Raw genomic sequence first — 25,928 nt, 5'->3', positions numbered from 1 at the left:
AAACGCGTCCGAATCCAAAACACGGCCGCGGAACCGAATCCAAAACCAAAACCGAAGTATTAGTTGGTGTGCAGGGGGATAGCACTGGGGGGAAATGCACCCCCCTTTTTGTTTGCTGTTTGCGGCGAACCCTCCCCTTTCATTCACATGATAAGTATTGCCAGAATAATAGAGCAGATACCACTGTGTTTGTTAACAACAGGCACCACTGAAATTGTGAAATGAAGTTTAGGCCCGACAGTTTGTTCTTAACCAGGCTTGCAGATTTATTAAGGAAAACAGTGGTAACAGGTATAACAGATGTTATCAGCGTTAATACAGAGTTTATTCACAAGAGACAAGGGGCCTAATTCAGATCTGATCGCAAAAGCAAAATCTTTTTCTAATGGCCAAAACCATGGGGGTCATTCTGACCTGAACGCTCGCTGCCTAGTGATCGCATCTGCCTGATTGACAGGCAGAGGCGGTCGCTGGGCGGGAGGGGGCGGCACGGCGGCATTTGGCCGCTATTTTGTGGGCACGGTCTGGCCAACGCAGGCATGTCCGGACCGTGGGGTGGGGTGCAGTGGCTGCATGACGTCACACGCAGCCGTTGCGAGGCGGACAGCGACGAGTAGCTACCGGCCAGCTGCAGGAGCTGCGCTGGCTGGGAGTTACTCTACAAGTACAAAAGCATCGCCGCTGTGTGATGCTTTTGTACTTGTGCGGGGGGGAGGCAGCCTGACATGCGGGGCGGACTAGCCCTGTGCTGGGCGTCCCCCCGCATGTCAGGGAAGATGATCGTAGCTGTGCTAAATTTACATCACAGTACATCCTATACCGGAGCTCCTTATGTAGATTTTCTGTGGACCTTATACGTACATTGGTGGTATCATGGACTGTTAATTATGCAGTGCTAAATATTGGTGTATTATATATATTTTATATTGTATTGATTTTAGAAAAACATAATCTTTCAATAATAAATTGTCTTTGGACTAATGACATGTTACTCTAGCGCTCCCTTGTGATACTGTGTATCTTATTGTTTATTATATACTTGCCTACTCTCCCGGTTTCTGCAGAAGACCAATCACAGCAGCTTTTTCATTAGGGGGCAGGGCCTAATGGTGCAATGAACTCCGCCCTGCACCCATCTCCAATCACCTGCATCTCGTCTCCGGGCATCTCCTGGAGAGGAAAATTTAGAAGTCGATAAGTATGATTTATTAACATTATTTTTATTAAAACATTTTGGAAAAAGAGTTTTTTTCACACCCTTTTCACATTATTTTATGTATTAAAGGGCTTTTAGAGCAGTTTTTCGTGAAAAATTGCTCCAAACCCTTTCATTAATTATTTATTTATTTTTTGTAATCAGATCACATTTTCCATGCTTATTATGGGAAATGCGATCTGGGCAAATTTACCAAAAAAAAAAAAAAGAGAGATAGCTGTGCGGTGAACGGGCTCCGGTGATCATCTATGTTGATCACAGTTCAAAAAAATAAATAAAAACACCCCATACTTACAAGTCCTAGGAGCCGGTGATTGTGTCTCCCGCGCGGGCTGCCGGTCATGGGGTCCTCTTGTGCGCTGCTGTGACCCCCGGTGCAGTAAAGTGATACTGCAAAATGGCAGATCAATTTACAGCACCAGAGGTCACAGCAGCGCACGGATCTGATGCCTAGCAGCCCTGCAGGAGCACTGATCACCAGCTCTTGGGACTGGTAAATATGTTTACAGGTTGGGAGGGGAGCGTGGCGCTTGGGGGGGGGAGTAGTCGCAACGGGCGCGAGGTACCAGGCGCAGCAGGAACTCTGGATATTTTTTCTGAAAAATACCCTGATAATGCTGCGGAGGGCATTCACAGGGACAGAAAATGCTTGCAAGTTCTGTCCCTGCATACAATTATTGATACATCCATGCGATGTATACAATAATTGCATTGCGAGTTTGCCCGATTTTATCACATCCTATCCTCATCTGAGGATGTGGGATGGTGATAAATCTGCCCCTATGTGTCTAACTACTGAATTTTCAGCTGCTTGGACTAAACATTAAATGAATTCATGCATTGCTGTTATTATTAGCTTATGCATCAAACAACATAGTGTAATATTAAGAAGGTAAGGAAGAATGAACGGAGAGCAGAATGACTTCAGTTAGTGACTAATATTATGACCCTCACCTTCTTCATTTATCTCATTTAATAATCACTATTTGGCATAAGAAACAATATAATCATTAAAACAGTAATTTCATTTTTCATGCTGTGTTTCTAGGAGTAGGCAGCTTTTCCTGGAATTACTTATACATAACGATGAACCAGAACTGATCTCACAATTTCAGTTCTAAAATGAAACCAGTGTTGTTTCATCCTGACTCATTCATTTACTAATTCAGGAATGACATCAATACTCTAGTTCTTCAACCTCTGAATCTGGCACTTTTGCTGCCATATGTTTTGGGAAAACAGACTTGTGGGAGATTTGCTCATCTGTACTGAAAACATTTAGGAAATAAAATAGTGCTAAGAACATACAGAGGAATGGTAGGTGAAGGCACAATGCCACCAGTATCTTCTCTAAATTAAAGATGGAATTTTGTGCAGAGGACATAGCGGTGATGTAGCTAGTTATATAGATTTATTTGATTTTTCTATAAACATGTTACTTACAGTATGTTTACATTATACAGTTTTTCAATTAACTGACAGCATTAGGCATATCTTCTTGTGGTTTTCCTGAGTCTTAGCATAACACTCCCGTCTCTCCAGCTACCAGACTCTGCCAATGACAGGATTAAAAAAACATATCTGTAGCCATCAGTAAAAAGTACAAATTGCTTTTTACATGGACAAGACAGTTTTAGATCCTCTACCCTTACTGTTTGGTAATGGTCCATTGAGGTCTAACACCTTGTTAACAGCTATCTCTCTACATTAATGCCCTCATTATAAAGCACTCTCTGGTTCTGTCTTGCTGCCAATTTGTCAATAATATTTTTGGGCCAAATTCTTTCTCTCTGGGCAAGTTCCAATGTTGTAAGCTCTTAATAAATCAGCTGCAGCTTGGACAGTAGAGCAGGGTAGTAATGACAGGAAGGAACTGCTTAATTCCTGACTGTTTATAGACAATCAGGATTCTCTAATACAAATAAAATGCTGCAGACCTTAATTAAAGAAAGGATTATGGAGGTATTAAGTAAATATAATTTCACACATATATGCATGAAACTTTTCTCTGTGAGAAGCCTTAGGCAAATGTACAGTACACAGACACATCTCTTGCAAATAATTAAAGCTGAGCCACACCAAAGCCAACACCAGCAAACATGATGCATCATGTGCCTTATAAATGTTTCCCTGCGACTCCAGGACAGCTATTACTCCTGGGAAATCTCCCATTACAGTACATTGGAACATTTGGAGACCACTGTATTATCTTTTTCCTTTTCTTTTTTAATCTTTCATTTTTATTGAAGCGTAGGCATCAGTACTAGGGTGGCCACCATTTTTCCAATCCCAGGAATCGGGATTAAAAAATGATCAATCCCGGGATACCCGGGATTGGTTCCTTTGCAGTGTCCGCCGCTGCTGCCCCGCCCTGCCCAGTCCCACATACTGTTACTCACCGTCAACTAACTAGGTGGGTGGGTGGGTGGGTCCACCTGCTGCTGAGTTGTGGTCGGGCCGGTGCAGGCACTGAGGACCGAGCGATGTGTGGCTTCCTGCGCAGCATGACCTCTGACTCCAAGTCATGCTGCGCAGTATGCACAGCTGAGGTCAGGGGGAGGTAAGCAAGGGGAGCCGGGCAGCATCTGAGCCTCCTGAGGACGCTCAATGCTGCTCAGCATTGAAAAAACAAAGGGGCTTCCTAATCCCGAAATTCCCAGGACTGGAAACCCCAATCCCGGGATTGAATCCCGGACCATTTTTGGTCAAAATCCCAGGATCCCACCAATCCCGAGCCCGGGATTGGCAACCCTAATCAGTACAAACATTATAACAGATAGGAACATATATTGCATACCACATTACATACATATACATACACACAAGGTTATACTGTACTTTAAAAACAATGAAATGACAATTTGAGAAGCAATCACTATGTGACAGAGATAACAATGACATTCATAAGCATTGAGTTATATGATATGGTTGCACAAATCATTTAAATGAACTATATCGACAAAAAGGTAACCACCTAAAGAATCGTAGACCACTACAATTAAAATAAATAACCATCTTATTTAAAGTTATGTAAGAAAGGAGAAGAAGGAGAAGAAGAAAAGGGAGAAGAAAAAGAAGATGAGGGATGTATTATCTTTATTAAATGCTATAGGATGCATACAAAGTTAAGAATAAGGAGGTCACGGTGCACCACTAAAATAGACCCTGGCAGACAAACAGGTTAATTTTGGTGCTGGACAGATATTATGGAGCTCATTACTCATCAACAGTCTATTTAAATATACTTAGAAATGTCTGGAATAGGTAATCAAATTGATCTGACAAGTTCACTTGTTAACAGATTAAAAATAAATACAAAACTCATTTAAAGTAGACTTAAATCTTATTCATTAGTATTAGGACAATTACTAAAAAACAATTGCAAATGTTATGTCTGTTTGGAAATGTCACTCTTCACCCAGTAAATGCTACTCTTTACATGGGTGGTCTTCAGGTTGCCGGCGGCCAAGCTCCCGACGACCACCATACCGGCGACGGAATCCCGACCGCCGGCATACGATAACTTTTCTCCCTCTTGGGGGGTCCACGACCCCCCTAGAGGGAGAACAGATAGTGTGGCGCGCGTAGCGCGCCACCGTGCCTGCAGCATGGCGAGCACAGCAAGCCAGCAAAGGGCTCATTTGCACTCGCCCAGCTGTCAGTATATGCCGGCGGTCGGGATTCCGGCGCCGGTATGCTGGTCACTAGGAGCCCGACCGCCGGCAACACATACTACACCCCTTTACATTATGCCAGACATCTCCCTGTATCAGCTTTTTTTTTGTATATTATTAACCTAGGGTATATTCAATTGGCAGGAGAAAAAAAATCCATGATAAATTGCTCATTTTCAATGAAAACACATGGATTCGGGAACTTATAATGACCATTGGACAAAAATCGCTGTGAAAGCCCATTTTTTTGCACAAATGTTTATCAGGGGTAATGGAATACCCCCTTGAGTATGAAAATAGGATTTTAATTACCTAACTGTAAATCCTTTTCTCGTAGTCCATAAGGGATATTGGGGAATCTAGTATGATGGGGTATAGACGGGGTCCAAAGGAGCCAGTGCACTTTAAATTTCTTCAATTGGGTGTGCTGGCTCCACCCCTCTATGCCCCCTCCCACAGGCAGTTATAGGTAAAAATGTGCCCGAAGGAGAAAGGACATATATGACAGGAGGAATTATGATAACAAAGAGTGTGAGTTTTACATACCAGCACACCACTAACATATAATAACCAGCAACTGCTGGTAACAACAACAGCAACAGCTGAACAGGTAACCACATAACAAGAACCTGCAGAAAGGTCAACGCACTGAGGCGGCCGCACAGTATCCCTTATGAACTACAAGAAAAGGATTTACCGGTAGGTAATTAAAATCCTATTTTCCCTAGCATCCATAAAGGATACTGGGGAATCTAGTACGATGGGGACGTCCCAAAGCTTCCAGAACGGGTGGGAACATGCGGAGACTGCTGCAGCACCACCTGCCCAAACTGGGTATCCTCTTTGGCCACGGTATCAAACTTGTAGAAATTCACAAAAGTGTTTTTCTCCGACCAGGTAGCAGCTCGGCAAAGTTGTAAGGCCAAGACTCCACGGGCAGCCGCTCAGGAAGAACCCACTGATCGCGTAGAGTGGGCCTTCAGAGACTTAGGAACAGGTAAGGCTGCTGACACATAGGCTTGTTGAATAGTAAGCTTAATCCAATGAGCAATGGATTGCTTTGAAGCAGGGCAACCCTTTTTCTGTGCATCATAGAGCACGAACAAGGAATCTGTCTTTCTGATCCGATCCGATCTCTTGACCAAGATCTTCAAGGCTCGCACAGCATCCAATGCCTCCGGAGGAGCAGAAGCGCCAGAACTGGACGGAATCACAACAGGCTGATTCAAGTGAAACGCAGAGACAACCTTCGGCAGGAACTGCTGCCTAGTCCAGAGCTCTGCTCTGTCCTCGTAAGACCAAGTATGGACTTTTACACGACAAGGCCTCCAATTCTGAGACATGTCAAGCAGAAGCCAGGGCCAGTAACCTCACCATCTTCCTCGTGAGGTACTTGTCTTATACCGTCAGTAGAGGTTCAAACCAGGAGGACTGTAGAAATTACAACACTACATTCAAATCCCAGGGTGCCGTATGCGGCACAAAAGGAGGTTGTATGTGGAGTACCCCTTGCAAGAAGGTCTGTACTTCTGGCAACACTGTCAATTTCTTCTGGAAGAAAATGGAGAGAGCTGAAATCTGGAACTTAATGGAACCCAGACGTAAGCCTTTATCCACACCAGCCTGCAGAAACCATAAGAAACGGCCCAAGTGAAACTCAGCAGGTGGATACGTGCACTCCTCGCACCAAGAGACATATCTCCTCCAGATATGATGATAGTGTTTTGACGTCACTGGTTTTCTTGCCAGAACCATGGTAGCAATATTCTTCTTGGAAAGGCCCTTGTGATCTAGGATGTTCCGCTCAACCTCCATGCAGTCAAACAAAGTCGCCGTAAGACCTGATAGACGAATGCTCCTTGTTGAAGAAGATCGCTTCTTAGTGGTAGAGGCCAAGGGTCTTCTTCGGACATGTCCAGGAGATCCGCAAACCCTGCCCTCCGAGGCCAATCCAGGGCAATCAGAATTGCCTGGACTCTTTGATTCCTGATTTGCTTTAGCACCCTTGGGAGCAACAGAATCAGAGGATACAGGTAGACCAGCCGGTAAGGCCAAGGCGACGTCAGTGCATCCACTGCACTCGCCTGAGGGTCAGTGGCAAACGCAGGATTTGCATGGGGGGGTTTCCAGAACTGGGCGGAGCCAATCACGGGGGTGGGGACTGAGGTGACCCAGTATATGCTGGGTCCGTAAAACTAGTGTGTCTGTGTGTGTGTGTATATATATATATATATATATATCTCTACACACATATATATATATATATATATACATATTTATATATACATACATACACACATACATATACACATATACATAGCATATTAAACATGCATATATATATATGTACACACACACATATATATACACGTGTGTGTGTGTCTGTGTGTGTGTGTGTGTGTGTGTGTGTGTGTTTATATGTATGTATATACATGTGTATATATGTATGCACATGGATATATATGTACTATAATTAAAATAAAGTAAACTTATATTGCACTTACAAGTGCCACCAGGAAGACAGCAGGCTGCAGAGGACGCTAGACAGTCATTAATAATACTCATGCAGCTAAAAAAAAAAAAAAAATTATAATTTTTTTTTTAGTGGAGGGGGGTTTCTGGGTGCTCGGAAACCCCCCCTGGGTGCGCCACTGAGGGTCCCTGGTGCGCAAACAATACCAGGGAAGTTTCTTGTTGAGATGAGAAGCCATCATGTCTATATGCGGGCAGCCCCACCGGTTGACGGCCTGCTGGAACACCTGCCGGTGGAGACCCCACTCCCCCGGGTGGAGATCGTGACGACTCAGGAAGTCCGCTTCCCAGTTGTCCACACCAAGAATGAAGATTGCTGACATGGCTCTTGCATTTCTTTCCACCCAGAGGAGTATCCTTGACACCGCTCGCATGCAGGCTCTGCTTTTTGTCCCTCCGTGTCGATTGATGTATGCCACCGCCATGGCGTTGTCCGTCTGTACCTTGTTCGCGTGATCCCTGGGCAGAGGAGAGGCCTGAAGCAGGGCATTGTAGATTGCCCGAAGTTCCAGAATGTTGATCGGAAGGAGGCTTTCGCGGTTTGCCCACCTGCCCTGGAACTGCGCCCCTTCAGTGACAGCTCCCCATCCCTTTAGACAATGCCTGCAACTGGAAGTGATCATCCAGAAATGCAAACCGCAGGTACGCCTGATGAGGCAGCCAAATCAGAATATGGAGTTAGGCGTCCTTGATACCCAAGGAGACCATGAATTCCTGTTCTTCCAGGCCCGCAATCCCTGCTAGCAGGGATTCCATTTTGAACTTGAGCACCTTCAAATAAGAATTCAAGGATTTTAGATTCAAAATGGGTCTTACCGAACCGTCTGGTTTCGGCACCACAAACAGGATGGAGTAAAACCCTATGCCACATTGTGGTATTGGCACTGGAACAATGACGTGGGACTGGACTAACTTTTGGATGGCCTGTTGCAACGTAACTTGCCTATCCTCCAAAGCTGGTTAGCTTGATTTGAAAAATCGTTGGGGAGGAGTACTGTCGAACTCCAGCCTGTAGCCCTGAGAAATGAGATTTCTGACCCAGGTATCCTGGCAGGAAGTCTCCCAGACGTGGCTGAAGTGACGCAGTCAAGCTCCCACCTCGATAACCCCTCGGGGTGGGTGTGCACCGTCATGCGGAGGCTTTAGCGGAAGCAGAAGCGGTGGACTGGTCCAGAGAGCTGGTGCTTGCAGGCTTTCTGGACTTACCTCTGGTGCCTCTAGTCGCATTGGAGGAACCTCTGGCCTTAGATCAAAATCTGTGAGACCGAAAAGGACTGGACAGATGGCCCTGGATAGGAGCGTTTCGTTGGGGAGGCCCCAAAGGGGAGAAACTTGGATTTCCCAGACGTAACTTTGGAAATCCAGGTATCCATTTCAACCCCAAAGAGCCATTCCCCAGAAAAGGGGAGGGATTCTACACTACATTTGATTTCTATGTCCGCAATCCACTGACGTAACCACAACGCCCTGCGCACCGACACTGCCATGGCAGAAGTCCTAGCATTAATGCTCCCCATCTCCTTGAGCGAATCACAGAGGACACGTGTAGTGTCCTGAATGTGTTTTAGGAGGGTCACCATAGTGACCAAGGGCATATCCCCCGAGAGGCCCCCCTGAATTTGTGTGGCCCAGGAATGAATGGCATGGGTCATCCAGCAACCCGCAATGACCGGCCTTTGTGAGACACCTGCTGCTATGTAAATAGATTTGAGTGTAGTCTCTATATTTCTATCCCCAGGATCCTTCTTGGTAAAGGAGCCCGGGGCAGGCAGCACCGCCTTTTCCTCCCAAAATTTCTTACCTTCAGGAGCAAATGGGAAAGTGCGCAAAAAATTTTTTGACACTTGGAATTTTTTGTCTGGATTTTTCCAGGACAGTTTGATTAGGTAATCTAACTCTGTAGAGTCAGGGAAAGTGACATTAAGCTTGTTTTGAATAAAGAAAAACGACTGCTGTGACGCAGCGTCCTCTAGAGGGAGCTTTAACACATCCCTTATAGCCAGAATTAGGGGTTCAATACCCTGAGCAGAATCAGGATCCACACTAACAGGATCCAAATCATCCCCATCCTCCTGTATATCATCATCTGTATCAGAGAGTAGAGCAGGTAACCCATGCTTCTGTGGACCTGCATGAGAGGGGGGAGGGGGGGGGGGCTGTTCTGCATCTGCCCTAGCAGCTAAATCTGCAACAGTTTGTTGTAGTAGCTGAGTCTTATGCACATTAGCAGTGAGTGGTGATGACATATCTGATATCATAGTTTTAAGAGACCCTAACCAGTGGGGCTCTGGACCCTCTCCCCAGCACCTTCACTGATTTGTGAAGATTGGCTGCATTGTTCACAGGAAACAGAATCAGTAGATAATGGATAGAATCTGGTGTGACATACACTCCACAGCTTGTGTTTACCCATGTTTCACAGTAAGCACAATAACATACACATACACACAGTTATATTGCAAGCCTACCCCACTGTCTGTGAGAGTAGACACAGAGAGAGAAGGACACCAGCACACCCTGAGCTGTACAGCCCCAGTGAGGCTGTCAACTCACTATATTACAGTAAACACTAACAATTCCTGTCCCAAAGAGGACCCAGATAGTGTACACAAGCGTCTCTCCCCTTTTGCTACACCCTGTACCAGATATCCAGCGTGGCTGAGGAATCAGGAAGTGCTGTGTGTGCTGAGAATGGCTGCAGTAAGCAGAGGAAGACGCCAAAATGCCTCATGTCCCACTCTGATGTAACTCCACCCCCTCCAATGGTGCCGGAGCTACAGATATATATTATACTGGAAAAGTCTCCTTACAGCTAAGAAACATCACAACAAGTGCTAGTTCTAGCAGTTTTGTGCCAGTCTACACGGGGAATCATAGTGGGACTACCTGGGGAGGGTCCCGTACGTCGCGCCCATGGTCAGTCGCACATTGAACCGGGGACCCCCCTAGTGGGGCCCCCAGTTTGTACTCACCACCGATGTCACCTTCAGGCAGCGTTAGGGGCGGCATGCTGCAGCTGTGACAACCAAGGCGCAGTGCCCCACTGAACAACAACCCCTCAGGACGTGGGGTTTGGACCCCGTCTATACCCCATCGTACTAGATTCCCCAGTATCCCTTATGGATGCTAGAGAAATTAGCATTATTCTTGCTTATATAAAAGTATCACAATCTAGTGAAATGAATAAAACACTTTAAGATAATATTGCAATTTTTAATGATCAAACCCATAGTACATATGATAAATCTGGACTTGATAAATACTTTTTGTAATTATTTGAACAAAGCACTTTACTAATAAACAATTCCATTTCCTCTACCAATCATTATCACATTTAGCAATGTAGCTATGGCCCTCATTCCGAGTTGATCGGTCGCAAGGCGATTTTAGCAGAGTTACACACGCTAAGCCGCCGCCTACTGGGAGTGTATCTTAGCATCTTAAAATTGCGACCGATGTATTCGCAATATTGCGCTCACAAACTACTTAGCAGTTTTAGAGTAGCTCCAGACTTACTCTGCCTGTGCGATCAGTTCAGTGCTTGTCGTTCCTGGTTTGACGTCACAAACACACCCAGCGTTCGCCCAACCACTCCCCCGTTTCTCCGGCCACTCCTGCGTTTTTTCCGGAAACGGTAGCGTTTTCAGCCACACTCCCATAAAACGGCCTGTTTCCGCCCAGTAACACCCATTTCCTGTCAATCACATTACGATCGCCGGAGCGATGAAAAAGCCGTGAGTAAAAATACTATCTTCATAGCAAAGATACTTGGCGCAGTCGCAGTGCGAATATTGCGCATGCGCACTAAGCGGAATTTCACTGCGATGCGATGAAAAATACCGAGCGAACGACTCGGAATGAGGGCCTATATTTTGTGCAATCAAGAAAGGGATACCGTACATTGCTTTGAAATTACATAATGGGAAAATAGCACACTTCCCTCCTTTTGATTTTTTTTTTTTTTCATATATAAATCTAGATTTCATGAGATTCTTAATGATCAAAAATGTTTTATGATCTACATCAAACATCTTGCCTGAAAAGTCTAAATGACCTTAATTTATACAGAGAAAAGAACAGGGAAATGGTAGAAACCTTTATACATATATCAAAGAATCTAGCAAAGTACAAGGAGACAGGTAGATTTCAAAGAAATATGAATAAAACAGCCAGAGATCATGCCTGAAGGTTTTCAAGAAATGTAAGGAATATTTTATCCTTAAGTTGAGATGGTGGTGGCAGATAAAGATAGACATTCTCATTAGCAAATTGTCCTCATAAGTAAAAGTTGCCCAAAAAACAACGGCCAGGTTAATTAGAGTACATAACTAATCAGCAAGCATCAGCAAATATCACATGCATATAGGCCCTCATTCCGAGTTGTTCGCTCGCAAGGCGATTTTAGCAGTATTGCACACGCTAAGCCGCCGCCTACTGGGAGTGAATCTTAGCTTCTTAAAATTGCGAACGAAAGATTCGCAATATTGCGATTACACATCTCGTAGCAGTTTCAGAGTAGCTTCAGACTTACTCGGCATCTGCGATCAGTTCAGTGCTTATCGTTCCTGGTTTGACGTCACAAACACACCCAGCGTTCGCCCAGACACTCCTCCATTTCTCCAGCCACTCCCGCGTTTTTTCCGGAAACCGTAGCGTTTTTTCCCACACGCCCATAAAACGGCCTGTTTCCGCCCAGTAACACCCATTTCCTGTCAATCACACTACGATCGCCTGAGCGAAGAAAAAGCCGTGCGTAAAAATCCAAACTTCATGGCAAATTTACTTGGCGCAGTCGCAGTGCGGACATTGCGCATGCGCACTAAGCAGAAAAACGCTGCGATGCGAAGAAATTTTCCGAGCGAACGACTCGGAATGACCTCCATAGCCTGATACAAGGAGGTTGCAGCCGCCCGGACATACATTCATGTTAGATTGGATTGGAAAAAACTTGGTTTTGCCTTGTAAATGATTGGCGCTTTAAAAATACAGGCATTCTCACACAAACTCCCGGACCTCCAGCTTCTTGCACCTTATTACATTTACCGCCCTGGGGGTAAATTTACTAAGGTGGGAGATTTTTAGAACTGGTGATGTTGCCCATAGCAACCAATCAGATTATATCTATTATCTGCTAGAAGCAGCTAGATAAATGATAAGTAGAATCTGATTGGTTGCCATGGGCAACATCACCAGTTCTAAAAATCTCCCACCTTAGTAAATTTACCCCCTGTAGTTCAACAAAATAGAAAAAGAAAAATGTAATTTTTATTTTCTATATAGTTCCAAACAAGGGTGTTGGGGAGTCTTTTGTTCAATTAAATTAGATTTCAAATTTTTGTATGCAGCTGTTTGTGCTCCCGGACGTACTCACATGCACAGATTCCCTACCCCCATCCATAGAGGTATTTGTCCTGGACTGGCTAACCTGCAGCTATTTTTCACTATAGCAGGTTCCTCCATGCTTATATTCTCCAGATTAGTGGAAAACAGCACAGGATGTTTAGTGCAGGGGCTATTTAACACTTAAGCGTGCCCGCAGTCATTTAAAAAAAAAAAAAATACAATTAAAGATGACAAGTGCATCTTCATATGCGCTTCTCCATTGAATGCACTCCCTTTCAAATATAGACCTTTAGGGGTGTTTTCAATTAATCCGACAAGTCGGAAAAACTGCATTTTCTGAATTTTTTAGGTCGAATCTGGATTAGACCTATTCAAGTCTGTTGTCGTTTTTTCTAGTTTTCGGAAATTCCGACTTGTCAGAAACCACATGGATCGGCGGATTAGCAGTGGCTCCACATATTTTGTCGGATTTGCGGGCATTCTGAAAGGTTTTTAGCCCCTTTTCGACAATGCCGATTCAACTTAAAAACAAGTCGGATCGGCATTGTTAAAAATGGGCAAAAACCTGTCGGAAATGCCCGCAAATTGAATACTAAAGTGTCGGATCATCTCCGTCGGAGAGTATCAGACACTAATTGAATACTGCCCTTAGAAGTTATGTATATTTCCAGTAAGCAGTTTCTGACTCACAAAAGTGACTCATGTAATAGTCCTGCTGTCCTCTTACTCTGAAGGGCCCCATACACTACAACGATATGTCTTAGGCTGAAGTCGGATGTCATTTTCCTTGAACTCCCCCGGGACCTTCCCAGGAGTGATTCCATACGATTTGGTACTTTTGTGCTATTTTTGCATAAGAAATATGACATGCGATTGATGAAGCCGCTATACATCGCATGCAATATATCGTACGGCACATTTTTACCATGAGATATATCCGATGGGCAGGGCCGGACTGGCCATCTGGCACTTCTGGCAGATGCCAGAAGGGCCGATGGCCACGTGGGCCGGTCCAGCGGTCACTGAGACGCGCTGCCGCTCAGTCCGGCGGCAGCGCGTCTCAGCTGTCAGGCTTGGAGAGCTGTGAGGGACGGGGGTGAGAACGCCGGGCGCCCGCCAGCACGGCTGTGTCTGGCGCGGCGCGTATAGCGGAATTCAAAGCAGCCGCCGGTTCGTGAGCCAATCAGAGCTCGCGGACCGGCAGCCAATCAGAAGCCGCCGGTCCGCGAGCTCTGATTGGCTCACGAACCGGCGGCTGGTTTGAACGCTATACGCTGCCGCGCCAGACACAGCCGTGCTGGCGGGCGCCCGGCGTTCTCACCCCCGTCCCTCACAGCCCGGAGGAGGAGGAGCAGCAGCAGCAGCAACAGCAGCAGTGCAGCAGCGGTAAGCAGCTGCAGCACTGGCTGCTGTGGGGGCAATTGTATACCTGGCACTGTGGGGGCAATTGGCTGGCACTGTGGGGCAATTGTATACCTGGCACTGTGGGGGCAATTGGCTGGCACTGTGGGGCATTTGTATACCTGGCACTGTGGGGGGCATTTGTGGATCTGGCACTGTGGGGGCATTTGTGTACCTGGCACTGTGGGGGCATCTGTATACCTGGCACTGTGGGGGCATCTGTATACCTGGCACTGTGGGGGCATTTGTATACCTGGCACTGTGGGGGCATTTGTATACATGGCACTGTGGGGGGCATTTGTGGATCTGGCACTGTGGGGGCATTTGTGTACCAGGCACTGTGGGGGCAATTGTTTACCTGGCACTGTGGGGGCAATTGTTTACCTGGCACTGTGGGGGGCATTTGTGGATCTGGCACTGTGGGGGCATTTGTGTACCAGGCACTGTGGGGGCAATTGTTTACCTGGCACTGTGGGGGCAATTGTTTACCTGGCACTGTGGGGGCATCTGTATACCTGGCACTGTGGGGGCATTTGTATACCTGGCACTGCACTATCGGGGGCATATAATGTAAATTTCGACTCATACCGGGTGCTGTAATGTGAATTTTGTCTTATACTGTGTGGTATAATGTGAAAGGGGCAGCAGTACTAGATAGTATAAGGGGTCCTACTATTGTGGTGCATAATGCGTATAAGGGGTGTATGGTGTGGTAAATTACACTGAAGACCACACCCCCTTTTGAGTGACCACGCCCCCTTTGAGTGGCCACGCCCCCTTTTCCGGAGCGCGCGCCTTCGGCGCGCGCTTAATTACAAGCCTCACATTTACATACCCCCACTTAAAAATTTCCACTTCAACCACTGGTTGTGTATATTTTAATAGAGAATGATGTACGCCTGTATGTTGTTAGAATATTAATTATATTTGTAAGAACATAGACTAATAAGTGGGAGGAGTCAGGAATAGTAAGGGGAGTCACAGAGGTGGGCCTGTGTGCTTCAAAAATGCCAGGGCCTATTTTTAGTCCCAGTCCGGCCCTGCCGATGGGCTGGATAGAGTGCTACAGGGGCTGGGAGTGTCCTGAGAATGCCAGTCAAACTTCCCTGTGATACATCACATGCAATATATCACATGCACAAAAAACACACTTTTTTCATCCAATTCCATCCAATTCCGATATATCATTAGTGCAGCACCAACGACCTAGGGGATCCTATCCGACAGCCACGGGGACGCGCATCAGATTGGATACGATCTAAAACACATACGATTGTACACAATTTCATACAATATATCAGACATATATATCTGAATTGTATTAAATCATGTAAAATCGTCCTAGTGTATGGGGCCCTTGAGTCTTGTGACTTTTAAAGGATAGATAGATAGATAGATAGATAGATAGATAGATAGATAGATAGAGTGGCGGAACTAGCGAGCGGTGGGCCCAGGTGCGACAAAATGCTTTGCCCCTCCACCCTCATCCCGTCCAAGTCCACCCCCTCACCCCTGGAGAGGATCTGGTGAGGGGGACCTGCTCAGGGCCAGGGAAATGGATACCTAGCAACAGTGCAGTAACTAGACATTTTAGCGCTGTGTGCAAGAAACGTCATCGGAGCCCCCCCCCTATGTAAAACAGGGGCAGTGCGTGGCGTAGGCGCGTGCAAAATATATAGGGGTGTGGCTTCATGGGGAAGGGGTGTGGCCACAAAATAATACCAATTCATATAACAGTGCACATTAGTCTCCATTATTCAAATTACGCCGCACAGATTCCCCTTTTTACACATTATGGCAGACAGAGTCCACCTTTTACACATTACGGCAGACAGCGTGCCCTTTTTATACATTACGGCAGAGAGCGTCCCCTTTTTACACATTACGGCAGACAGCGTCCCCTTTTTACACATTATGGCAGACAGCATCCCCTTTTTACACATTACGGCAAACTGCCGCTGCGTCCCTGCTGCTCCTCTCCTCGGCGGGCGGCAGTGGGTCAGTTTGACTCATTACATGCCGCACTGGCTTTGGTCCCCTTGACAGTGGATAGATAGATAGATAGATAGATAGATAGATAGATAGATAGATAGATAGATAGATAGATAGATGGATGGATGGATGGATGGATGGATGGATGGATGGATGGATGGATAGATACATAGATAGATAGATAGATAGATAGATAGATAGATAGATAGATAGATAGATAGATAGATAGATAGATAGAAAGATAGAAACACAAACTGAGCCGCATTTTAAAAATGGTAAACTCTATTCCACAGGTTCTCAAATTTGGTCCTCAGGACCCCACAGAGGTCATGTTTACCAGGTCACCTGTGGATTTCTAAAATGTGACAATTGATGATACACAGTGCATATGCCGGGTAACCTGTAAAACGTGAACTCTGTGGGGTCTTGAGGTCCGAGTTTGAGAACCACTGCTCTATTCAATAAGAGGGATTTTACTAATGGTTTATGAGATAGAACTTTGATTTGATGTTTACAGTGCACTCTCTTAAATTTTTATCATCGGTCAATACCTTGAGGTGCAATGTTATTTTTGAAGACGTGTATCAAGGTGCACTGGTGAAAAATCAAGTTGTTTGTGGTGCACATCAGGGGCCTGATTCTCAGTTGGATGCAAAGAGGCAAGTCTTGCGGATGTTTTTGTAGCTAAATTTTCTGCCTTATGCCAATGCTACTTTCCATAGGGTTAATGCGATGATCCGTGGGGCTTTAAGCGGGAAGCTGCTCCGCCCACTCTTTATCTGTCCACAGCCGCAACTGCCATCATTAGTATTGTCACTTGCACATCCCCATGCTAGATGCAAAAGATCCATCTAAAACAGGCTTCCCTCCTCTGCACACACAACTCAGTATAGCATGGAACTAGGGTGGCCAATCCCGGGCCATTTTTTCAATCCCAGGTATCGGGATTGAAAATGGTCAATCCCGGGATTCCTGGGATACTTGAGATTGGGTTTTTTACTTTGTGTCCTCCCATCCCCATGTCCCGTCCCACCTCTCCCCACACCACACCGCCCGCACACATAACTCACCTAACTACTGGGGCAGGTGGATGGGAATCTTCATTCAGCCTCGCGGTGGGTGACTGCCGACTTTCCATCGGCCTCGGTGGTGGGTGATGGGCTGGTGACTGCGCAGCGTGACCTCAGAGTCAGAGGTCACGCTGCGCAGGGGGAGTTGGGAGGAGGGAGCCGGGCAGCATTGAACGTTCTGAGGATGCTCAACGCTGCCCGGCATTAAAGGGCCGCCTGATGCCACAATCCCCGGGATTGGAGCTTCCAATCCCGAGATTGTATCTCGCCGCTTTTTGGCCTAAATCCCAGGATCTCGGGATTGACCACCCTACATGGAACTCTAGCTACACTCCCATTATATTCATGGAATTTTAGCGACACTCCCATGAGATTCACGGAATTCTAGCTACACTCCCATGAGATTCACAGAACTCTAGCTATACTTCCATGAAAATCACGGAACTCTAGCTATACTCCCATGAGAGTCACGGAACTCTAGCTACACTCCCATGAAATTCACGGAACTCTAGCGACACTCCCATGAGATTCACGGAACTCTAGCAGAACAATTTTATTAAGTTTCATATTATACTCCATATTAACCATTTAGGTGTAGAAATACTCAGGGGCTTTATTATGATATTAAGTAGGATAAAAAGACTCCCAATTCTGCAATTTATGTCCAGAATATTGTAGAAGCAACCTGTATGGCCCTACAATACTGATTGCAATCCACAGGAGAAGCTTGACCTAAAACTATTCTGCCTCCATATTGAATTTTAATGTCTGAACGTACGCTGTGCTGCTCTTAAAATTGTAACTGACATGGACCTGGGGCTGAAAATGTCGAATGGCCTATACTGTACTTAGAAGGGGAGGAGCTGTGACCAGTGCCGTCTGGGCGTGTACACCCCTAGATAACCAACACAACCAACCCCAATGTTTTCATAAATACATAAAAATAGAAAAATATACTTACCGTATATACTCGAGCATAAGCCGACTTTTTCAGCACCTTTTTTGTGCTGAAAAAGCCACCTCGGCTTATACTCGAGTCAGCGATATATGCCCCACAGTGCCATGTGTGCCAGATATGCCCTACAGTGCCAGATGTGCCAGATATGCCCCACAGTGCTAGATACTTACCCTCCATCGCTCCCGCGCTGTCATCTGAAGGAGGGACACGGAGAGCGCAGCGCGCGGCTCTCCTGTGTCCCTCCTGCATCTCCGGCGGCAGCGGCGTCTGTGTGGTAAAGGAAGTGCACAAACCGGCACTTCCTTTAACACACGCCGCTGCCGCCGGAGACGCAAGAGGGACACAGGAGAGCCGCGCACTGCGCTCTCCGTGTCCCTCCTTCAGACGACAGCGCGGGAGCGACGGAGGGTAAGTATCTAGCACTGTGGGGCATATCTGGCACATCTGGCACTGTGGGGCATATCTGGCACTGTGGGGCATATCTGGCACTGTAGGGCATATCTGTCACTATGAGGTCTGTGTACGGGTAGAGCTGCATTTCCCACCCTAGGCTTATACTCGAGTCAATAAGTTTTCCCAGGTTTTTGTGGTAAAATTAGGTGCCTCGGCTTATATTCGGGTCGACTTATACTCGAGTATATACAGTAATTTGTGGTAAATAGAAAACCGATTTTAATACTTAGGATTTATGGCCTACTGTGTGGCCAGCTGGGAATCTGGCCATCATAATGTTTTCATCTGCACCATCGCCCCATTGTTAATCTGACCCTGCCTACAGTCACCTCCCCTCCACGCACAATTAGAAATAAAGTCTTATTCTGTGACAAGTCAAAACTAGGTTCCATAAGACATTAAACTGTGAATCCATTTAAAATTTCTGGCAAAAACTTGAGATACAGTATGTACAAAACTGGCAAGACGCAATGCAAAATCCTATTTCATGACGTCATGTACCCCATTTACACTGCTGCTCCTAGTATTCTACAAGTGCATAAATTAGCAGGCAATATGGTAGGATCAAGGCAAGGTGAGAAGTAAGAATGTACTTAGTTTTGAATACCTATGAAAACAAGATTATGGATTACGAATAATTTAATAAAAATTTGGCATAACTCCCAGAAGCAATGGAGACACCTGCCTCTGGACCCCAAGACCTGAAGGGGCACCTGCATGTACAGCAGCACCTGTGTGGTTCACAGTAGCTTCCAACGGAGCTCTGCGGCATACCCACTGCTGATGCAGAGATAAGGGTCTCTATCCCAGGAGCCCTGTTAATACCTGCAATCATATCCAGATTAAGGGGGGATGCAGGGCATACTGTACCCTGGGCCCCCCTTTGTCAGGGGGCCCCCCGGCCAGAGCACACTGACATCACTAGCTTTCCCTCTTAAGCAGCAGCAGAATCAACAGCCAGAATGCGAGCAGGACAGTATGCAAAGGCAGAGACACAGGAGAATCATGTTTCATGAGCTACCGACACAGCTTTCCAAGCAGAGGAGAGATAGGAGGGTGGAGAGAGCTGTAAGTGACACAGGGATCCCAGCTTCTCCTCTTTCCAGCTTGGGTGTCTGAGTCTTGTGTAAACTGTTATGCAACTAAACCATTTAGGTCTAAAGATATAGACACACAGAGAGAGTCCTCCTGAGTCCTGTCCCAGTGCGTAATTAGTACAGAGGCTGCTGCTATTCTTGCATGTGACAAGATAAATTATTTTATTTTTCTCTGTATATTTTAAGATTAAATTGTCTTTGTTACACTACAAGAAAATGTTATAAAATAGTTGTCATTGGTTTAAATTTAATATACACAATCCATACATTCCAATATGACCCATTCCAGGAGGGAGAACATGCTCTCTACCTGGACTTCCTTCTTAATTTATGATTGCAATTACCTGTGTTGAAATACCTTTCTTATCAATTAAATAGTTCAATACAGGTGACGTCAATCATATATTAAGTGGGAAGTCCAGATAGAGAGCATTTTGTGCCTCCTGGAATGGGACATGTTGGGAGGTAAGCACAATCTAATATACAACCCTTACCTTTCACCGGGGCCCCCCTGTCTTAAGTACCCCGGGCAAACCCAAACCTTAATCCGGCCCTGCATACAATAGGGGACAGGACAGGTTCCACCTGGTACCGCTCAGCCTGCACTGTAGCAAGCAAAGGTGCTGAGAGCGCTAAATAACTCCAACTTGTATCCGGGTGACTGGGATGAACTTACGCCCCTGAATACGAATAGTAAGTGCAAAATGCATTTAAAGAGTGTTCTCTCCTTGACTGAATGGTGCTTAAATATAAAAAACAAGTGGAGGCAAAATAGAAACAGTGATTCATGAAATTCACAACACTCTTTGAATTTGAAGTTATATTTAGACTGCTTAGCACAAATTTAATTTGTGCTGTTTAACACATCTCTAGTACTGGATGGTATGTACCTATTAGATGATAAAACAGATATGACCTAGAGAGAGTATAGCTATCTATAAAACAGCCATTATGTATAGTCTATGAGCAGTCTAGGTAGGTCAAAAGTTTCCTATGTACTGTCTGTGCTTCAATATACATTTAATTTAGAATTTGTAATTAGTCAATAGCTGAGCAGTGGTATGTGCAGGGCACTGCATGTTTTACAGCCAAAAGGGTCCCCCATGGCATCTAGCAGGTTATTTCACATCATAGGAACACCTGCAATAAACATTTCACAATAAGTGCTCTGTTCCCCTTTTCTCCCGCAGCACTTTCATCTCTCTCAAGCTTTTAATGACTCCGCTGTGGCCGCATGTCACTTAACGCTGTCAAACACAGGCCTGAGATACTCTCTGCGCTCCAGCCTTGGGCTTACACACAGCAAGGGGTAGAGCAGAGATCTCCGAGTGCCAACATCTCTCACACTGTATAGGGACAGAATGGCAGGTGGCAGGACACTCATTGCAGTAGGCTGATTGACTCTTATTGTTGAACTAGGGGATTAGTGACATAATACCTAATGTAAATGTGCTTTAATAAAAACCCTCCTATAGTTAAATGTATTGTGAAAAAACACTTATCCTCAGGTTGCAAATAGACCCTCCTCCTCTTCCAGCACAATCTGCAAGGCTCTACGCTGTAAGACCCTTCTCAGACTGAGGTATAAGCAATGAGCATACACATATTCCAAACATCTGTGTTAGGAAAGTACAGGCCCCATTGTTGGAAAAGTGACTGGAAGGGAAGTTGAATAAGTCAGGTACTACAGTATATCCCTTTTTGTGGCTTGGATGTTCAAAATGTAAATGAACAGAATCCCACATGGAATATGCAAAAATAGACCCATATGAAAAAAATGCTCAGAAAACAATGCAGGCAGCCGTCTATCAGACAGAAGGAGTTTACACAGGAATGTCAAAATACGGCAGAGTAATGAGCTGATCTATATGTAAACAGGCCTCATCGTGGAGGTTTGAGATGTAAATTTCCCATCCACCTCCTGCCCTTGTTGAAATGATGAGTGATAAAATGTTTATGGGAATCTGGGGATCCCAGTCATGTCTCACATTTAACTACTTCAGCACTATGTATCACTGCATTTTATCTACTACTTTACAGCTATAAGCAGAGCCGGATTAAAGGGGGAGCCCAGGGGCAGTGGCGGAACAAGCAAGCGGTGGGCCCAGGTGCGACAAAATGCTTTGGGCCCCCCACCCCCATCCAAGTCCACCCCGGGGGCAGTGCGCGCCGTAGGCGCGCGCAAAAATACATAGTGGCATGGCTTCGTGGGGAAGGGGTGTGGCCACAAAATAATACCAACACAGTAGTCTCCATTATTCAAATTACGCCGCACAGTAGCACCACTACACCAGGTAGAGACCCTTTTACACCTTACAGCGAACAGATTCCTCTTTTTACACATTACAGCAGACAGCGTGCCCTTTTTACACATAACGGCAGACAGCGTGCCCTTTTTACACATAACGGCAGACCGCGTGCCCTTGTTACACATTACGGCAGACCGCGTGCCCTTGTTACACATTACGGCAGACAGCGTGCCCTTGTTACACATTACGGCAGACAGCGTGCCCTTGTTACACATTACGGCAGACAGCGTCCCCATTTTTACACATTACGGCAGGCAGATTCCTCCTTTTTACACATAGAGGCAGGCAGATTCCCCATTTTTACACATAGCGTCAGGCAGCCCCCCTTTTTTACACATTACGGCAGGCAGATTCCCCATTTTTACACATAGCGTCGGGCAGATTACCCCTTTTTACACATAACGGCAGACCGCGTGCCCTTGTTACACATTACGGCAGACAGCGTGCCCTTTTTACACATTACGGCAGACAGCGTGCCCTTGTTACACATTACGGCAGACAGCGTCCCCATTTTTACACATTACGGCAGGCAGATTCCCCTTTTTACACATAGTGGCAGGCAGTCCCCCCTTTTTACACATTGCGGCAGGTAGTCCCCCCTTTTTACACATTGCGGCAGGCAGTCCCCCCTTTTTACACAGTGCGGCAGGTAGTCCCCCCTTTTTACACATTGCGGCAGGCAGTCCCCCCTTTTTACACATTGCGGCAGGTAGTCCCCCCTTTTTACACATTGCGGCAGGCAGTCCCCCCTTTTTACACATTGCGGCAGGTAGTCCCCCCTTTTTACACATTGCGGCAGGCAGTCCCCCCTTTTTACACAGTGCGGCAGGCAGTCCCCCCTTTTTACACATTGCGGCAGGTAGTCCCCCCTTTTTACACATTGCGGCAGGCAGGCACAAGAAAGAAAGAAGGAAAGAAAAAGAAAGAAAGAAAGAAAGAAAGAAAGAAAGAAAGAAAGAAAGAAAGAAAGAAAGAAAGAAAGAAAGAAGAATTATACTTACCCTCAGGCTCCTCGGTGCAGCTGCGTCAGACGACGATTCCCGGGCAGTAGAGAATGAGGAGGAGGGAGCCGGAGGACGGAGCCGCAGCAGCGCTTTGTTACTGGTGGAGGCGCTGCTGCTGCTGCCCCTCTGCTTCCCTATAGGCTGTTCTCGGAAGACAGCCTATAGGGAAGCAGAGGAGCAGCAGCAGCAGCGCCTCCACCAGTAACAAAGCGCTGCTGCGGCTCCGTCCTCCGGCTCCCTCCTCCTTCCCCCGTCTGTACCGCTGCTCAGCTCCTATCTCCGGGCGGCTGTGCGCTGCGGGCAGCGGTTGCCTGCAGCGCACAGCGGCATGTAATGAGTCAGTTTGACTCATTACATGCTTGGGCCCCTGGACAGAGGCGGGCCCCAGTGCAGTGCACTGCCTGCACTGCCGGTAGTTCCGCCTCTGCCCAGGGGATACGTTACCCTGGGCCCCCCAAATCTCAGAGGCCCCCTGGACGACCCGTAGGAATCTTTCACTTTAGCTCCAAGATCACGCAGCTTCTGCTGCTGCATTGCTGCTGTCATTGGGGCCAGCGCTCAGTGCAGCAGCCAGTCACAGCTGCTGCACTGGTCATCTCCCAGGATGCCTCTACTCACTCCCCCCCCCACCCCCCGTTGAGACTCCGTCCCCTATGCTCCGTGAAGCCCCGCCCCCTTCTCTCCTCTTTTCCTATGTGCTTATCCTGCTCTAGTCTCCACCCCTTCCCTCTCCTCCTCTCTTCTACCCTATCTGTGACTGTCTCTCCTCCCCATGAGCTCCAGCTCCGCAGTCTGCTGAGAGTCTGAGACCAGGCAGCCTATTTCCTACCTAGGTAAGTATATGGAGAAGTGTAGGGGGCTATATTAATGCAGTCTGGGGTAGAGATGAGCGGGTTCGGTTTCTCTGAATCCGAACCCGCACGAACTTCATGTTTTTTTTCACGGGTCCGAGCGACTCGGATCTTCCCGCCTTGCTCGGTTAACCCGAGCGCGCCCGAACGTCATCATGACGCTGTCGGATTCTCGCGAGACTCGGATTCTATATAAGGAGCCGCGCGTCGCCGCCATTTTCACACGTGCATTGAGATTGATAGGGAGAGGACGTGGCTGGCGTCCTCTCCATTTAGATTAGGAGAGAGAGAGAGAGATTGACCTGAGGCTGATACTGTAGAAGAGAGTGCAGAGTTTAGTGACTGACCACAGTGACCACCAGCAGTGCAGTTGTTTTATTTAATATATCCGTTCTCTGCCTGAAAAAAACGGTACACACAGTGACTCAGTCACATACCATATCTGTGTGCACTGCTCAGCCCAGTGTGCTGCATGCCTGCATCATCTATGTGTATATTATATATCTGACTGTGCTCAGCTCACACAGCTTATAATTGTGGGGGAGACTGGGGAGCACTGCAGTGCCAGTTATAGGTTATAGCAGGAGCCAGGAGTACAAGACAGTCACATACCATATCTGTGTGCACTGCTCAGCCCAGTGTGCTGCATCATCTATGTATATATTATATATCTGACTGTGCTCAGCTCACACAGCTTATAATTGTGGGGGAGACTGGGGAGCACTGCAGTGCCAGTTATAGGTTATAGCAGGAGCCAGGAGTACATATTATATTAAAATTAAACAGTGCACACTTTTGCTGCAGGAGTGCCACTGCCAGTGTGACTGACCAGTGACCTGACCACACTGACCACCAGTATAGTTAGTAGTATACTATATTGTGATTGCCTGAAAAAGTTAAACACTCGTCGTGTGACTTCACTTGTGTGGTGTTTTTTTTTTTATTCTATAAAAAACTCATTCTGCTGACAGACAGTGTCCAGCAGGTCCGTCATTATATAATATATATACCTGTCCGGCTGCAGTAGTGATATATATATATTTTTTATATCATTATTTATCATCCAGTCGCAGCAGACACAGTACGGTAGTTCACGGCTGTAGCTACCTCTGTGTCGGCACTCGGCAGTCCATCCATAATTGTATACCACCAACCCGTGGTTTTTTTTTTTTCTTCTTTATACATACATACTACTACATCTCTTTATCAACCAGTCTATATTAGCAGCAGACACAGTACAGTACGGTAGTTCACGGCTGTGGCTACCTCTGTGTCGGCACTCGGCAGTCCGTCCATAATTGTATACCACCTAACCGTGGTTTTTTTTTCTTTCTTCTTTATACATACATACTACGACATCTCTTTATCAACCAGTCTATATTAGCAGCAGACACAGTACAGTACGGTAGTTCACGGCTGTGGCTACCTCTGTGTCGGCACTCGGCAGTCCGTCCATAATTGTATACCACCTAACCGTGGTTTTTTTTTCTTTCTTCTTCATACATACATACTACGACATCTCTTTATCAACCAGTCTATATTAGCAGCAGACACAGTACAGTACGGTAGTTCACGGCTGTGGCTACCTCTGTGTCGGCACTCGGCAGTCCGTCCATAATTGTATACCACCTAACCGTGGTTTTTTTTTCTTTCTTCTTTATACATACATACTACGACATCTCTTTATCAACCAGTCTATATTAGCAGCAGACACAGTACAGTACGGTAGTTCACGGCTGTGGCTACCTCTGTGTCGGCACTCGGCAGTCCGTCCATAATTGTATACCACCTAACCGTGGTTTTTTTTTCTTTCTTCTTCATACATACATACTACGACATCTCTTTATCAACCAGTCTATATTAGCAGCAGACACAGTACAGTACGGTAGTTCACGGCTGTGGCTACCTCTGTGTCGGCACTCGGCAGTCCGTCCATAATTGTATACCACCTACCCGTGGTTTTTTTTTCTTTCTTCTTCATACATACATACTACTACATCTCTTTATCAACCAGTCTATATTAGCAGC

This window comes from Pseudophryne corroboree, chromosome 1 (assembly GCF_028390025.1).
Source record: "Pseudophryne corroboree isolate aPseCor3 chromosome 1, aPseCor3.hap2, whole genome shotgun sequence".
NCBI lineage: Eukaryota > Metazoa > Chordata > Amphibia > Anura > Myobatrachidae > Pseudophryne > Pseudophryne corroboree.
Note: the sequence above shows the minus strand (reverse complement) of the source record.